Below are 17,875 nucleotides of genomic sequence, written 5' to 3'. Positions count from 1 at the left end.
CTGAAACAAAGGACAATCTCTTTCCTTTATGAAGTTGTTCATTGAACTTTAAATAGTAAGATATTAACAGAAGAGGATTGAATTTAGTCTTCAAATAAGCATCTCTGTGATTTGTTGGTCACAGTATGATTTCTTTCCCATCCCCCACCATTTTTTACTTTACTTTTGATAAAGCAAATTCTTATCTTTTCATGAAATATTTAAAGCAAATTATGTGTTAATTATGTTTAGTTATCCTTTTTGAGAGTTCTCTAGCTTTTTGTGTTCTGAGGTTCAGAATCAATATAAGAACATATTGAAATCATAATTGCATTTTATTTTCCAAACAGCCATTGAAAATAATTGCATTTTAATTTGAGAATTTTATCTCAACTGCATATAACAGCTTATACTTTAAAATATAATCCAGAGGTACAGTACTTTTCAGTTCATTTATTAGCTTTGTCAGTTTCCACATCTGTAAAGTTGAACATTTACCGAAATTATGGGCTGGTTTGGGTTAAAATGAAGTAACATGTGAAGCATCTAACTTAGTTGGTCACACATAGTAGGCTCTCGGTAATTAGTCGTTGCTGCAGTTATTATGGGTATTTAATTAACTTGGATTTCTAGGGCACCATTTGTTAGAGTGCAGTGAACCAATTCTGAATTCTACCCTCCTATATTTGTTACTTGTTTAGACTGACTTAACCACTGTGGAGAATAAAGCCTATTTGTGGGGTGGGGAGGGGGTGGTGCCTACTGACTTTTATATGCATGTTTTTTCAGAGTTACAGGATGTGTACTGGAATGTGAAGGATTAAGCTTTGTGGTGGCATGTTCTATATGGTCATCCATAGTGACCAAACTGATTTGGAATGTTGTTTTGTTACTAACTTGGAAATGTGTTATTTTCTCTACAGAGGATGTTGATCTGAATAAACTGCTTATTATGCTTTATACATTTCTAGAGCGAGAGGAACTGTCAATCAGTGTAAATCTCACCCAGCACAGTATTTTCTTTCACAAACATGGGGAGGAGGCAATACCAAGATAACCACTTTTGGGACAGAGCCAGGAGCTGTTGTGTAACTCAGAGGGTGTGTGATAGCATCCAGCTTTGAAGCCCATCACGTCACGTTGAGAAATTGTGGCATGGAGGCTTACAGGAAAAACCTCTTGTTTATTAACACCTGAATATGTTACTTATGTAGCTTTTTAAAAGTCATCAGTTAGCTAGCTTCTCAAAGAGAGGCAAGAACCCATTCGCGTAGTTACAGATTGTGGCTATAGTAAGTCTTCTGAAGGTAACAGGAGCTGTGAGCACCACTTCTTCGGTGAAGTCTTTCCTGTTCCCTTCTCCACTCAGGTTGATGACTGTCTTCTTTGTACCTGGTTGCAGCTTGAACATATTTAGGTAACTTCTCTCAAAGCACTTGAAACATGCTACTGCCCATGTCTCCCTTCCAGCTTGTCTGTAAACTCCTTGATGGTAGCAGTTGTGTGTGTAAGTGCCACTGAGTATAGATTCCTGAAGCTTAGGTTGATCCCCAGTAAATGTTAAATGCAAGTCTCCCTATGCCTGTGGAAATGCCTCAACATCAATTGGTTCAATTGTATCCTTCAACTTGATCACTAACAGGTCTTTAATGAAAAGTCTCCAGAGATGCTATTCCCATTCTGTACTATCCTCATCATTACCACTCTTATTTCTTCTTTACCAATGCAAATTCTCTATTTCATTTTTTTCTTTAAGTACTTCTCTATGAAGCTTTTTAAAAGTATACTTCATTTTAGGGCCAGACATGGTGGCTCATGGGAGGCCCAGGTGGGTGGATCACCTGAGGTCAGGAGTTTAAGACCAGCATGACCAACATGGTGAAACCCCATCTCTACTAAAAATACAAAATTAGTCGGGCGTGGTGGCGGGCACCTGTAATCCCAGCTACTCAGGAGGCTGAGGCAGGAGAATTGCTTGAACCCAGGAGGCAGAGGTTGCAGTAAGCTGAGACACCACAGCCTGGGGGACAGAGTGAGACTCCATCCCAAAAAATAGAAGTATGCTTCATTTTAGTTAGTTTATAATCAACATTGAGAAATCCAAGAAAGGTGAGAAATGTAAACTAGAGCTGGAGATTTAAAATGGCACCTGTAAAAATACATTATTTTTTGAAGTAAAAAAAAGTTTGTAAACATTTCCCTTGTTTACAAATCTGAAATTATATTAATTTTGGTAAAATTCTAGATTTTTTCCAAATAAGTCAAAATCTCAAAAGAATGGAAATTTTAGGTAAAATTTAGGTAAAAATGGAAATAAAGTAAGAGTCATAATTTTCAGGCTGTTATAAGAAATGTCTTTTACTGTATCATATGGTATTTTATAGTATTATATAAAAATATAGGAATTGACCTTATTATCCTTACTATACAAGGTTTTATTGTGGTTTAAAATTCCAAGTCTTCTGTGTAGCTTCCTTTATTCTTCTGCTTCAGTTACACCATAATAGTTTATTGAAATTTAATGCATATAGGAAAAAGCCTTGTAATTGACTTTTTGTTGGAGAAAAATTATTCATTTTAAGACAAAAGCAGAGATTATTTGAGCCAAAACCTGATGGATTTAAGAGTGCTGTTGATCATGGTTGACTTGTGAAAGTGATAAGCACATAGATAGATAGATAGATAGATAGATAGATAGATAGATAGATAGATAGACCTCTTATCGTTATTTTTCTTTAATACTGGGCTTATGTTTTTTTTTTCTTATTTTCTTGCTTAATAATAGTATCATTAAGCAGGCAGGAGAAAAATAATACCATTGAAACTAAAAGTTAGTAATTTAATTTGATTGAGTGTATATATATATATATTTTATTATACTTTAAGTTCCGAGATACAAGTGCAGAACGTGTAGGTTTGTTATATAGGTATACGTGTGCCATGATGGTGTCCTACACCTATCCCCCCGTCATTTAGGTTTTAAGCCCCACATGCATTAGCTGTTTGTCCTAGTGTTCTCCCTCTCCTTGCCCCCCACCCCCTGACTGGCCCCAGTGTGTGATGTTCCCCTTCCAGTGTCCACGTGTTCTCATTGTTCAACTCCCACTTACGAGTGAGAACATGCGGTATTTGGTTTTCTGTTCTTGTGTTAGTTTGTTGAGGATGATGGCGTCTAGCTTCATCCATGTCCCCAATAAAGGACATGAACTCATTCTTTTTTATGGCTGCACAGTATTCCATGGTGTATATGTACCACATTTTTTTTATCCAGTCTATCATTGATGGGCATTTGGGTTGGTTCCATGTCTTTGCTATTGTAAATAGTGCTGCAATAAACATATGTGTGCATGTGTCTTTATGGTAGAATGATTTATATTCCTTAGGGTATATACCCAGTAAAGGGATTGCTGGGTCAAATGGTATTTCTGGTTCTAGATCCTTGAGGAATCGCCACCCTGTCTTCCACAATGGTTGAACTAATTTACCCTCCCACCAACAGTGTAAAAGCATTCCTATTTCTCCACAGCCTCACCAGCATCTGTTGTTTCTTGACTTTTTGATAATTGCCATTGTGACTGGCGTGAGATGGTATTTCATAGTGGTTTTGATTTGCATTTCTCTGATGATCAGTGATGTTGAGCTGTTTTTCATATATTTGTTGGCTGCATAAATGTCTTCCTTTGTGAAGTGTCTGTTTATATCCTCTGCCCACTTTTTGATGGGGTTGTTTTTTTCTTGTAAATTTGTTTAAGTTCCTTGTAGATTCTGGATATTAGACCTTTGTCAGATGGGTAGCTTGCAAAAACGTTCTCCCATTCTGTAGGTTGCCTGTTCACTCTGATGGTAGTTTCTTTTGCTGTAGAGAAGCCCTTTAGTTTGATTAGATCCCATTTGTCAGTTTTTGCTTTTGTTGCAATTGCTTTTGGCATTTTAATCATGAAGTCTTTGCTCATGCCTATATCATAATTTTGCAGTTTATTATACTTATGGACAAAGTAACAAGAATAGTATTTGTTCTGTGGCATTTGTTTTATGTGTTTTGTCATACATTATACCCACATACATACATATATATATATATATTTATTTACAGTAAATATATGTTAACATCTTAATGCTTATGAATTTTCAAATGATATATAGTAGCATTGATTTTTACCTGTAATCCTATGTGGAAAACTTACATTTAAATGACTGAGACCTTTACATATATGCGTAGTTTGCACATTATCAGTTGAAGTTAGTACATCTTTATTTAGTACTCTATTTTTCCGAACGCCACTTTTCTAGTTTCTGTGGGAGATGTAATGATGTATGTACCCTTTAGAGGATCACAGTCTCAGAGCAACTCTTACAGCACCACAGAGCTCTAGAACAGGAAGAAACTCTGGAGGTTATCTTTTCTTAGGGGTATGTTTAAACAGTAGTTCACTGATTCTTACGCATTTTCTCCTTTGCTCAGTAAGCAGGAGATGCGGGCTAATTTTTTGTTTGTTTGTTTGTTTGTTTGAAACAGGGTCTCACTCTGTTGCCCAGGCTAGAGTGCAGGGGCACAGTCACTGCTCACTGTAGCCTCTACTTACCAAGCTCAGGTGATCCTCTCACCTTAGCCTGGGACTACAGGCTAGTGCCACCATGCCCAGCTGACTTTTTTTACTTTTACTAGAGACGAGGTTTCACTATGTTGCCCAGGCTGGTCTCAAATTCCTGAGCTCAAGTGATCCTCCTGCGTGGGCCCCCCAAAGTGCTGAGATTACAGGAGTGAGCCATCATGTCCAGCCATGGGGCAGTTTTTTTAGGCTAGGGATTTACAAATTATGAAGTCAAGAAATAATTTTAGTGGGAAATGACTAGAATATAACACTTGTTTTTCTTGTAATTACGTTAGAGACTACCAAAGCATATTGCAGATTATTTCAAATATATCATATTATATTGTGTATATGTATACTGACTTTTAAAAAATGTATTATAGGTTGGGCGCAGTGGCTCACACCTGTAATCCCAGCACTTTGGGAGGCTGAGGCAAGTGGATCACCTGAGGTCAGGAGTTCAAGACCAGCCTGGGCAACATGGTGAAACCCTGTCTCTCCTAAAAATACAAAACTTAGCTGGGCGCAGTGGCACATGCCTGTAATCCCAGCTACTCAGGTGGCTGAGCAGGAGAATTGCTTGAGCCCGGGAAGCAGAGGTTGTAGTGAACTGAGATTGCGCCATTGCATTGCAGCCTGGGTAACAGAGCGAGACTGTCTCAAAAAAAAAAAAAAGTATTATAAATTTTTAAATACATTTTTTAAATGTATTTTTTTATTGAAGTGAAAAGATTTTAGAAAACATATCTTTAATGTGTCTTCTCCTCCACCTCCCACCCCCCAACTTGAAACCTGGGAAGCAGCCATTGTTCTTCATCCCTAGATATGCAGCTTAATCTCTTTGCTGTGCTCTCTTGCTCTCATGCCTGACACCAAAGTCAAGTATTTTCTACCCAGAAACCAGGTGATATTTCCCTGTGATAGTAAAAAATATGCAGTGAGGTCGTTTTTTCATTATGCTGGTCTTCCTTGCATGCCTTTGGGCAAAAATAAAACACTTTGGTGGCTCTGTTAATCTGTAAGTATTGCTTATGATGTGCCTAACTTGGTACCAAGATGTGATTTAGTCACCAAGAGAATTTGGATTATTTAATACTGGTACATAATAAAACTCCTTATCAAATATTCATGTGGGCACATACAGAGGCCTAATTGTATTCTTGTAATGCACAATATAAATACTGTTTTGGAGAATCAGCATGGTATGCTGAAGCCATGGTTTGGAAAAATGCATTGTAGTATGTTTTTATCTGTGGGAATTACTGGCAAATATAATTGAGAGATTCTAAATACTGTAGTTGTTTCCTTCACTTTTGAGTTTGGCTTAAGTATTTTTGGTCTTTTTTTTTTTTTAAATCGCTGAATTATTATTTTGTTGTATCAGTGGTTGAAGCTAAACCATAATTGTTATTTTAATATTTATGTCTTCTTTTAAAGGTATAGTTTAAAAACAATTTTCTCCCACTGACAGGGATTAAAAAATAAACAGGGCGAATAGTAGAATAAATGCTCAGGTGCCCATTCCTCAGCTCAAACATTTATGAAACCGTTGTTACTCACTCCCTTTCTGCAGGTCCCAATTATTCTTGAGGCATTTTCTTTGTCACAGCATTTCACCTGTAAATACTTCAGTATGCATTTATAAGAGACAAGGACTTCTGTTTTTAGATAGATAAAGAAGAATCTTAAAATCCTTTTTGAAGAATGTACTGAATTATGATAATTAAATTTGTGTATGGGATGTTAGAGTGATATAAAGGAATATGAGATAGTTTAAATGGAGTAAGTGGAAAAAAGAAATACCCGACAAGCAATTGTACCAAGAAACAGTAGAAAAGGTGTGAAAAGGCCAATTAACAGCTTTTAAAGTACTCATGGAGAAAAGGAAGACATTTGCATTTTTTAACAGGCAGTATGTGTCTGCATTCCACATAGGTCAGTAGGGGAGTAAAGCCAAGTGTATTTCATACCATTTGAAATAGCAATTCTGTTTCAAGACTTTTTCTTAAGGGAGAAATCAAAGATGTGTACAAAGATTGCCAATCAAGATATTCACTACAATATTACGTACAGAAATGAGGAATTGAACCTTTTTTTAAAGAGATCTTTTAGTCCGTTCTTTTATTTTTATAGATAATAGTACAGGTAGTTTCCATTTATTAAGTACTTCCCATACTTCAAGCATTTTGCTAACACCTTAACATGAATTATATGACATAAACCTCGAACAACAATAATAAATAAGCAATATTTATTACAACCTCCAACTTTCACATGAGAAACTAAGGCTTAGGCCGGGTGCAGTGGCGAACTCCCAGCACTTTGGGAGGCCAAGGCAGGCAGATCACCTGAGGTCAGGAATTCAAGAGCAGCCTGGCCAACATGGCAAAACTTTGGCTCTACTAAAAATACAAAAATTAGTCAGGTGTGGTGGCATGTGCCTGTAGCCCCAGCTACTCGGGAGGCTGAGGCAGGAGAATCACTTGAACTTGGGAGGTGGAGGTTGCCGTGAACTGAGATCACGCCACTGCACTCCAGCCTGGGCGGCAGAGTGAAACTCTGTCTCGAAAAAAAAAAAATGATAGAAACTAAGGCTTGAGTTTAACTAACTTGTCCTAGATAACTCAGGAAATACGCATAAAGGAGAGTTCTAAACTTAACCTAATTCCAGAGCCTTTGTATCTAAACATTATACTGTACTACTTCCTGACCTAGTCAAAAAGGCGATTTAGGCCCATAATAAGAAATGTGAAGAAGGGACTTTGCTCCAGGTCACAAAAAATAATGCAACAGTGAGGTTGAAAAATCCTAACTCAGGGCTAAATACAATCTGTTGCCTCCCTGCATGAATATGGCTAATAAAAATAATTGTTTCTTACTTCTTCTCTTTAGTATCCTATATTCAACATTTCCCCATCTACTATTTATGAAATTATAAGTTTCTAGTCTTTATTTTCTTCTCTGAGGAATAGTTTTCTGAATTATATTTGCTCAGCAATGTTCATGAAATAGCACTGCAGTACTCATTTCCTGAGCCTAAAGGAATTGAACTTAATGCTCAATATTAGTGGAATGATTAAATGAAGATAATATATTTATAAAATAATGTTTTGTAACCACTAGATATTGTATGATTCCAGTTGTATACAGTGTATACAGTGTTTAATTTATATAGGAAGACCTGAAAGAAATTAACCCAGATGGTAAAATGAATTCATAGTGGCTACCTCTAGGTGTTAGAATTATGAGTAATTTTTATTTCTTCATTACTTTTTTGGGAAATTGTTGCAAATTTTATCAGCATTTGTGGTATAAGTTAATAAATATTACCATTATTGAGTACTTACTGTGTGTCAAGCACTATTTAAGCACTTTTCATCTTTTACACTTAGTTCTGAAAATAGCCCTAAGAGATTTTATTATCCTTATTGTATAGATGAGGAAACGGAGGTTGAACACTTTGACAATTTGAGTGTATCCTTCTAGGCGTATTCTTGGCTTCCGAATGTATTTTTTTTCACTTTGTAAAAATGTATGTTGAATATTATCGCAAAGTAGTCAATATATTTTTAAAAAATTGATGGATGACATTTCATCTTAGGAATGTCCCATGATTTTTTTTTTAACTGGTCCTTTTTGTTCTTTGTCTCTGCTGCAATATTCTGCTCATAGGAATAATAGTACAATGAACGTCTTTGCAAATAAATTTGTGTGTGCATGTCTGATTATCTTTCTAGAATAAGCTCTTAGAAATGGACTTACGGGGTCAAAGATCATAAACATTTTAGAGGCTTTTGGTACAAGTTGTGAGATTGCAGGTGACAAATGACCTTCCTTCCTTAAATTTAGAAAATTTGTTTTGGGGCTATAAATTTGGGAGAAATGGGTCATCTAAATCATCTGTGGGAATTTGTGCTTTCATAGTTTCTGTTACAGAAGTCAGGCTTCTCTAAGCTTGCTGGAGGCAGTGAACACAGAGAAAAAGAGGAAAGACAAACTTTGGAGATTAAATTGTAGCCACTTACTTGCTTTATGACCTTGAGCAGCTATTTATTCATTTTTCTCTTTTAGTTAACACTTTTATTAACTTAGAAACCTTTTCATTGCAATTGTTTTATATAAACATGTAAAATATACCTATCATCTATACACATTTTCTCTGATGTTTGATCTTATAGGACCTTAGGGTCATAATTAGATAGAATAAGTTCCATTGTATAATTAAAAAAAAACTATACATATAAAAGGTTAACACATTGATTACAGATGACCCTAGAAAGCATTTTAGATGTTGCATCTTTAAATTAAAAAGAATTTTTCTAAGGGGTCACATGTTCCCTTCCTCTGACAAGCAAGAACAGCAAATTTTGGATGAATTAATTGAAATTTCTGTTAAATAGTTAAAGATTTATTGTGTGTTTCTCTTGGGCATATCATCTTCCAGAGACTTTCAAGGCAACTTCTGCAGACTTTAATTCTAGGTTTGGGTGGTAGGGAGAAGAGCATTTTAACTTAAGGGAGTCCAGAGAATAATTAATGAAATCAGTAAAGAAAGTCTCCATATGAAGCCACTGAATACATTAGGGTTGGTTATTCTAGAAAAACCATGTTGATAATGGGTAATCTGACAGTCCAGAAATTCATGAGCAGTACAAATGGAATAAACAGAAAACATTCTATTGAGGATTGAAGGCTGTAATTGCTTTAATGGAAAAAAAGAAGTACTACTTTTTACTATGAATAGTAAAATTGTAATACAATCTACTGGCCGGGCGCGGTGGCTCATGCCTGAAATCCCAGCACTTCGGGAGGCTGAGGCAGGCGGATCACGAGGTCAGGAGATCGAGACCATCCTGGCTAACACAGTGAAACCCCATCTCTACTAAAAATACAAAAAAAAAAAAAAAAACGTTAGCTGGGCGCGTTGGCGGGCGCCTGTAGTCCCAGCTACTCGGGAGGCTAAGGCAGGAGAATGGCTTGAACCCAGGAGGGGGAGCTTGCAGTGAGCCGAGATTACGCCACTGCACTCCAGCCTGGGTGACAGAGTGAGACTCCGTCTCAAAAAAAAGAAATAAAAAAACCTACTATAAATGGTAGGCATAGAAAATAAGTATAAGGAGGATTTTTATCAGAGGCTCTTAATCCATAATTAATGGTTGGATTAGGAAGGCTCAACTCTTCGAAGTTATAGAAATGTGCTTTTTGGAAGATGACATCTCCACCTCTTTCAGATTTCTAAAGCAGTAACTCCAAAAGGCTTAAGCTTCCACTGGAATGAAAGCTCCACAAGGATAGGGATTTTTTTTTTATTCACTTTTTTTCCCTCATACTGGCAGATAGTTCTGCTTAATAAATATTTGTCAAGTGTATGATTTCTGTAAACTTATGTGTGATATACTTATAGTAATAGATTTTTAGAAGTTAGGAGTGTATGTAGTAAATCCCAGATTGATGTCTTAACTGGGCTACTTCTGAATTTGTCCAAAAATTTTCTCTTGGTACTTAACTCTAGATGTAGAATGGAAAGATTTATATGGTAAATTTGTAGTTGAATTCCATTTTTTCTGTGCCAACATGAAAATGTAGTATGAAAATTATTCTAAAAATACATATTCATTCATCAGTGTATAAGAAAATGTACCACTGTGATGCTGTTTTCATTTGATTTAATGAATGAAACTGTTACAGAAAACTTCCTCTTAAACTTGTGAATGGAAAATTTGCTGCTTGTTTTCATTAGATCAAGTAATATGACAATAACTGCTGTTCTGGCTGAAAATGTAAAGTCAATAAAATGTTGACAAATTCACCTGCAGAGAACATTGCTTTATCAGCAAGAAATTTAGATTTTTGCAGTGAAGCCCAAATATTATGGCTGAGTATCATTACACAGCATTTTTAGCAGGTCATGTAATATAATCTGTAATTATATTAGTCAGTGTAGTACGTTTCCATACTTTTTAAAATTGAAATTTGGGAGAAGGTTAAAAAGAGGCTGGCCGCGGTAGCTCACGCTGTAATCCCAGCACTTTGGGAGGCTGAGGTGGGTGGATCACTTGAGGTCAAAAGTTCAAGACTAGCCTGGCCAACATGGTGAAACCCTATCTCTACTAAAAATACAAAAAATTAGCCGGGCATGGTGGCACACGCCTGTAATCCTAACTACTTGGGAAGCTGAGGTAGGAGAATCACGTGAATATGGGAGGCAGAGGTTGCAGTGAGCCAAGATCGTGCCACTGTACTCCAGCCTGGCGACAGAGTGAGACTCCGTCTCAAAAAAAAAAAATTGACTAAAAGAAGGTTAAATGCAAGTTCATTTTTTAAAAATTTTAAAAATTATAGCATTTCTCAAGAGAAAAAGTGAATTACTTAGCAATTGAAGAGTGATAAAACCACTGATAATTTTACAAATCATGAATTTTCTTTGGTAATTAAAGGGATGACCATAAATTCTTTTTTTAAAATGATTTTTACCAGTCAGATATAAACAATATTTGACTAATTGCTTGTTGCCTGCACTTGATTATTTGTGAGCAAATTTTTCTTGTTTTACACAATCTTTGGCAGATTAAAGAAGTTACTGCATTTTGTTTTCTATAATTATTTTGGTATTACAGGAACTATAATCATTTTAAATTTATTTGAAGACTATTACATCCTCACTCTAAAAGGCTGTCAGAACACTTGTGTCATTTTGATTTTTGCATCATTTTAAGAGGCCTTGCAAGATTCCCAGAATTAATTTTAGTAGAATGGCAGGAATTGACCCTCATAGATTCCATATCTTATAGTCTGGTTTCTCGCTTTAGTTGAAATATAAATTTCTAAGTCACCACACCCTCTAGTATTCAAGTATAAAGTAAAATACATTTTGAAGTTAGATTTAGAGTTTTGAGCTTGGATCTTTGAGGTAATTTACCATAATCTTTTTACCTGGTGGCATAATCCCTTTTATAACATTCTGTAAGAATGTTAGCATTCCTAACAACTGTTGCCTAAAGACTCACTGAGCAGGGACCCCAATCTTTTATGAAGCAGTCTTCGTATTACTTACATACTAATTAAGTCGTTGTTCCTTATGTTGAGCTCAAATCTACCATATGCCAGGCACCATAACTTCTCTGTTCAATTCAAATTGTGGAGTATTCCCGGCATACAGACAAGTATTGCGAATACTATATTGAAATCTCTGAAAGTCATTTACCCTTAATTTTTGCTCTGTTTGCTTGGGATTATTGTTTCCTGTATTAATGTATATCAGAGACACACACATCAAATGTCTTCCTAAAATTAAGATAAATTTGTGGCATTTCTGTTATTATTCTAGAAATTCTGTTCAGAAAGGAATGAGGTTCATGTGTTATTTGAACACCCATTCAGCTTTCTTTTGCTTTGTGTACTGAAGTGAAGCAAGGCTTTCCGCCCCTCTCCCCCTTACCCCCACCCCCGACCTCATTTGCCCTGAGGCCCTCCCAAGCACCGGAGCTGGACCACTGTTCACTATTTATTACACATGGAAGCTTCCACATTATTACTCTGGCTGTAGGTGAAAAGTCTTGCCCTTCAAAGTTTGTGCTGTTGGGCCATTTACAGTCTTCTCTTCAGTGTTGTCAAATACCAACTGATGTCCATTTTTATTTGAACTTTTTTGTTTTAAATAAGAAAGAACAGCAATGGTTATTTGTATAGCATGACCATGTACAATTACCAAACCTCTCTGACCTGTCTCAAAATAATATTATAAAAGTAGTAGTAAAAATTATTATTCTTTACAGATAAAATGTTCTCTGATCAAGTGGAATGAAAATAAAAATCCCATGGTAAGTAATACATATGGAGACAACATGAAAAAGTGATTGTCCTGCAAGTAAACAGACCAAAAAAGTCCCAGAAAGACCCACCCCCACCAATCCAGCCCTGCTAAAAGTGATTATAACCTATAAAGAAAGCCAGAGAAGTATAAACTACGTATTTTCCAGGGTTACCAAAAGATGCATTTATTTTATCTTATCAAAAGTGAAAAGTTGAAAATAGCAAGGTTGTGTGTCTGCTGAAGAAGCGTTGCAAACTCTGGACAAATATTGAGAAGTCTTAAAGTGACATAGTGCCATGACAGTGTGATTACAAGAAGAATAAACACATACAACAAAAGTGTGACATTAGCACTTGCTATGTCTGAGCAGAAGACTGCAAAAGCAAAGCAAAATGAAATACCTAGACATGGTGGTACAAATTGGTCCTAGGTAGGATTTTTGCCATATTCCTAAAACTGCATTGTACTCCAGTAGTGACTGGTTTTGTGATTTGTCCCAGAAGATGAAGTGAAAGATAGCTTAAATCTCATTAAATATTGTCCAGTGCAGGACCGTGCTCACAAGATACGGCATGCTGTTTGTCACATTAGTTTTTTTTAGGTTTGAGGGAGAAATGATTCCATGAATCTAAGATAAGCAAAGTATCAAGATTATGGCAGGATTGTTAGCTATCATATTGATAATAAATTTTAGAAATATTTGCTGGAACAGTCAAAAATTCCAGTAAGTTTGAATGATATTATGAACAAGCACAAACAAGTTAGTATTTTATTCATATTTCCCAGATTTTTGGCTTTGAAGATTTGGCTTTAGTCATGATTTAATTGATTATGCCTGTGAGTAAATGAAATATTATATTTTTATAACTTGGCTAAAGGAATTTCAAAGAGTTTTTAGTACAAATTACTATTTCAGGATATTTAACCTTTTCTGTTGGGTTGGAGATTAAATTAATTAAAGAGAAAAACGAATATAGAACTGGTTATTTAAAATAAGGCTAATTTGAGTTTCAGTGCCAGATTTAAAATTTGTCTTATTTTAGCTATAGAAAAATACTAAGACTGGCCAGGCATGGTGGCTCACACCTGTAATCCCAGCCTTTAGGAGGATTACCAGAGGTCAAGAGTTGGATACCAGCCTAGCCAACATGGTGAAACCCCATCTCTACTAAAAATACAAAAAATTAGCCAGGCGTGGTGGCAGATACCTGTAATCCTAGCTACTCAGGAGGCTGAGGCAGGAGAATCGCTTGAACCCGGGAGGTGGAGGTTGCAGTGAGCTGAGATCGTGCCACTGCACTCTAGCCTGGGCAACAAGAGTGAAACTCCGTCAAAAAAAAAAAAAAAAAAAAAAAAAAAGCCAAGAAAACATGAAATGTGCCTGATAACGTGGAATCTTTATAAATGGTAAAAAGACAATTCCCAATTCCCTGTGGTCATTTTCTTTATTCTTAGTAACCATCCAAGTATTACAGATACAGTATAGTAGTTCATGGTCCATGATGCCCTCAGAGTTATTTTAGGTAGACTCTGAAAAATATGCATCCCAAATGTTATCTGTAGATGTGATAAATATCAGGCCTAGCAGATACATGAACTATTTTACAAATCTATATTTATTTTAGTGAATAAAATAATGTATTATTGAATAATTAAGTTGTGGTGTATTAGTTTAACCATTGGCTAGTAAAAGCATTGTCACTCTATACAGAAGAAAGGGAGGAGAAAAACTGTAGATTAAAATTTATTTAAGAGATATGGTCACAGTTGCCTGTATGGATTTTGTTTAAATTTAGAGGAAATTGTTAAAAAGACACTTATGAGACAATTGGGGAAATCTGAGTGATGATTAGTAGTTGATATTATATTATTAATATAAATATTATAATGGTATTAACTTATTTTTACAAAGTAAATCCTTGTCTTAGAGAGATACATAATGGATTATCTACAGATGAAATGTTATAATGTCTGGAATTTGCTTTAGAATAATCCAGAGTGGTGAGATAGAGGTTGGGGAAAGTGGATGAAGATATAAATGAAATATGATTTGCCATGAGTTAATTGTTGAAGCTGGGAATGGTGGGGGGTTTATGATACTATTCTTAATAATTTTGGATTAGTTTGAAATTTTCCATAATAAAAAACTTAGAAAAAATGTCATGCAACATTATTGAAAGAGGATATCTGCAGCACTAAGTGACACTGGTGTATAAAATGTATAAAATGTGTTCAGAAGTAAGGATGGATGTGAGTAACACACAGGTGTTAAACGCACCTAACGTGTAAATGTATTTTGTTTTTCTTCAGAGCTGAAGCCATTTATTGTTATCTTGGATGGTTAACATCTAAATGCTTAATTCCTGAAACCACTCAAGAGTCATAGGATTAGATGATCCAAGTTACCACCAAGAAATTACTGTCTCAAGTGATACGGTAAGATTATAGTAAATATTCTCAAGGCTAAATAGTGATTGAGGTCTGAAAAGATTTTTAAATGCTGTATTTTAGCTGTGAGATTCTACTATAATTTCTTGATCCTATAACTATTATACCAGGAGTTAAAAGTTGTGGTAATCAGCCAAAGTGCTTAGAAGTATCAACATGTAAACAAGGCTTTGTGGCATTTCCTCCTCATAGATCCTGTTAGTAATAAATAGTTTCATTACTGGAGTGCGTCCCCTTTGCTATATGTCTCAGAGTGGATCCTTTCGATGTTTGTTAGCAATCAACACCTATAACAAGGGGGCTTGGGAAGCAGATGAAGCATAGGAAATTGAACTGCAGTGCAGGCTTAACAAAGGTTTGGCCAACCCTACACAGAATATTATAACTGTGAGAGTATATTTCCCTTCTTAAGTAGTCAGCTTTTTGGGTAGAGAGACATATCTTCAATGCCTTTGTATCTTGCACAGATCATTAGAGAAGCTATTCAACAAATATTTGTTGAATGAAGGAAATCAGAGAAAAATCTGTGGGATCTTCTATAACACCTAATCCTGTCCCTATTACCTTAACCCCTTCATCTCTCCAGTTGAAAGTGCAGTTGAGAATGGTGAGGTTAGCAGTGACACAAGTGGTTGTCTTGCATGTCATGAACAAACATGAATTAGCATTCTTCTATGTACCACTGTGTTTCTGGGCTTCATAGATAAGGACAACCTGCAGAGGGACCTGGGGAAAACCACAGACAAAACAGAAGTAACATGGGATCATATCCAGAAAGAGAAGGAGGGAGAGAGGGAGAGAAAGGAATGAGTTTTAGGCATATTAAGGCATGCAGTTTACCATTCTAACAAGTTGTTTTTTCTGTTTGTGGGGAATAGACTGATTGGATCTTAATTTTGACACTTTTATGCTTGAAGATTAAGAGACAATCTGCTTCTAAAAATCAGTGCTTTTTTCCTGTTGAATATATACCTGCTTCAGGGCAACAAATGTATGTCTTTTACTTGACTTTGTTGTTTTTTTCCTATAGGAGTTCTTGAGACAGGATTTGTATTAATAAATCCTTAAACTTTCTCTGAACCTTAATACTATATTAATGCTTTACATGGAAAGGATCTTTAATGCTTTTTAAATAAATGAAAAAAAGAATATTTGACTTAATAAGTAATGTGGTAGGAGAATAAGGATTAAAAACGAAGTAATTCAGAACCAGAAATTTACCCATTTTTCTTTTTTTTTTTTTAATTATACTTTAAGTTCTGGGATACATGTGCAGAATGTGCAGGTTTGTTACATAGGTATACACGTGCCATGGTGGTTTGCTGTACCCGTCAACCTATCATCTACATTAGGTGTTTCTCCTAATGCTATCCCTCCCCCAGCCCCCCACCCCGTGACATGCCCCGGTGTGTGATATTCCCCTCTCCGTGTCCATGTGTTCTCATTGTTCAACTCCCACTTATGAGTGAGAACATGTGGTGTTTGGTTTTCTGTTCTTGTGTTAGTTTGCTGAGAATGATGGTTTCCAGCTTCATCCATGTCCGTGCAAAGGACATGAACTCGTTCTTTTTTATGGCTGCATAGTATTCCATGGTGTATATGTGCCACATTTTCTTTCTCCAGTTTATCATTGGTAGGCATTTGGGTTGGTTCCAAGTCTTTGCTATTGTGAACAGTGCCACAATATACATACGTGTGCATGAGTCTTTAGAATAGAATGATTTATAATTCTTTGGGTATATACCCAGTAATGGGATTGCTGGGTCAATTGGTATTTCTAGGTCTAGATCCTTGAGGAATCGCCACATTGTCTTCCACAATGGCTGAACTAATTTACACTCCCACGAACAGTGTAAAAGCGTTTCTATTTCTCTATATCCTCTCCAACATCTGTTGTTTCCTGACTCTTTAATGATCGCCATTCTAACTGGCATGAGATGGTATCTCAATGTGGTTTTGATTTGCATTATCTAATGACCAGTGATGATGAGTTTTTTTTTCATGTTTGTTGGCTGCATAAATATCTTCTTTTGAGAAGTGTCTGTTCATATCCTTTGACCACTTTTTGTTGCAGTTGTTTGTTCTTTTCTTGTACATTTGTTTAAGTTCTTTGTAGATTCTGGATATTAGCCCTTTGTCAGATGAATAGATTGCGAAAATTTTCTCCCATTCTGTAGGTTGCCTGTTCACTCTGATGGTAGTTTCTTTTGCTGTGCAGAAGCTCTTTAATTAGATCCCATTTGTCAATTTTGGCTTTTGTTGCTATTGCTTTTGGAATTTTAGTCATGAAGTCTTTGCCCATGCCTGTGTCCTGAATGGTATTGCCTGGGTTTTCTTCTAGGGTTTTTATGGTTTTAGGTCTTAGATTTAAGTCTTTAATCCGTCTAGAGTTAATTTTTTCAACCATTTTTTCCTGATTTCTATGTAGATCATTTGTGCTTCATCTTTTGAAATACTATGCAAATCATTTTCTTCATGTTGAGCATTGGAAGAATGAGATTGTATTGTGTTTCACTAAGTGAATCAGATTTTTTAAATTATTATGTGTCATTCAGAGTTATAGATATGATTGCTTAGGGGTTTTACCCTGTTACCTTTGTGTTTTCATTCCCTTCTTGCTCACTTAACAACCCCACAAGAGGGCAGGCAAAGGAAGGGAGAGAACTTTCAGTTTTCAAAGTCTTTTGTAGGTATTCCTTTATTGGACTCTCTTGTTCTACTTCTGAATTACATCAAGGCAGTACGATTGGCTACTTTTGCTATTTCCAAATATTTTGTAGGGTGCTCAATTATTTTGAAAAACATATAATGTTGATGACTGTGCTTATTGAATTTAAGAATTCATACTTTCACTTCTTCAGCTATATGTTTTTAGATCCATATATTTAAAATTATCAATTTTTTTTGGTTATTCATGCCAAAGTTTTCACCATTACTATTGATAAGTATCATTGATTGTAATGGGGAGTTTTTTTGGTGTTTAAAAGTAACTTTAGAATGTTCGTAATATAGAATAAAGTTTTAAATGACTCCTTTTCATGTT

General features: G+C 35.7%; 1 protein-coding gene across 18 annotated transcripts in view; it reads left to right on the top strand.

Annotated features, from left to right (window-relative positions):
* Positions 1-17,875, top strand: part of FRYL (FRY like transcription coactivator) — a 276,985-nt gene that overhangs the window by 71,497 nt on the left and 187,613 nt on the right. For 13 of the 18 annotated variants that reach the window (XM_063723410.1, XM_054553891.2, XM_054553895.2 and 10 more), the window contains one exon: positions 14,695-14,820. The exons of 2 other annotated variants lie outside the window; for them this stretch is intronic. The gene's annotated coding sequence lies outside the window, so the exon portion shown is untranslated. Of the gene's footprint in view, positions 1-12,346; positions 12,392-14,694; positions 14,821-17,875 lie in introns of all 18 variants that reach the window. 3 more of the 18 variants (XM_063723405.1, XM_063723403.1, XM_063723407.1) reach the window with 1 other exon arrangement.

The sequence above is a fragment of the Pongo abelii genome, chromosome 3 (genome assembly GCF_028885655.2).
Source record: "Pongo abelii isolate AG06213 chromosome 3, NHGRI_mPonAbe1-v2.0_pri, whole genome shotgun sequence".
NCBI classification, from domain to species: Eukaryota; Metazoa; Chordata; class Mammalia; order Primates; family Hominidae; genus Pongo; species Pongo abelii.
This window is presented reverse-complemented; position numbering and strand designations above follow the sequence as displayed.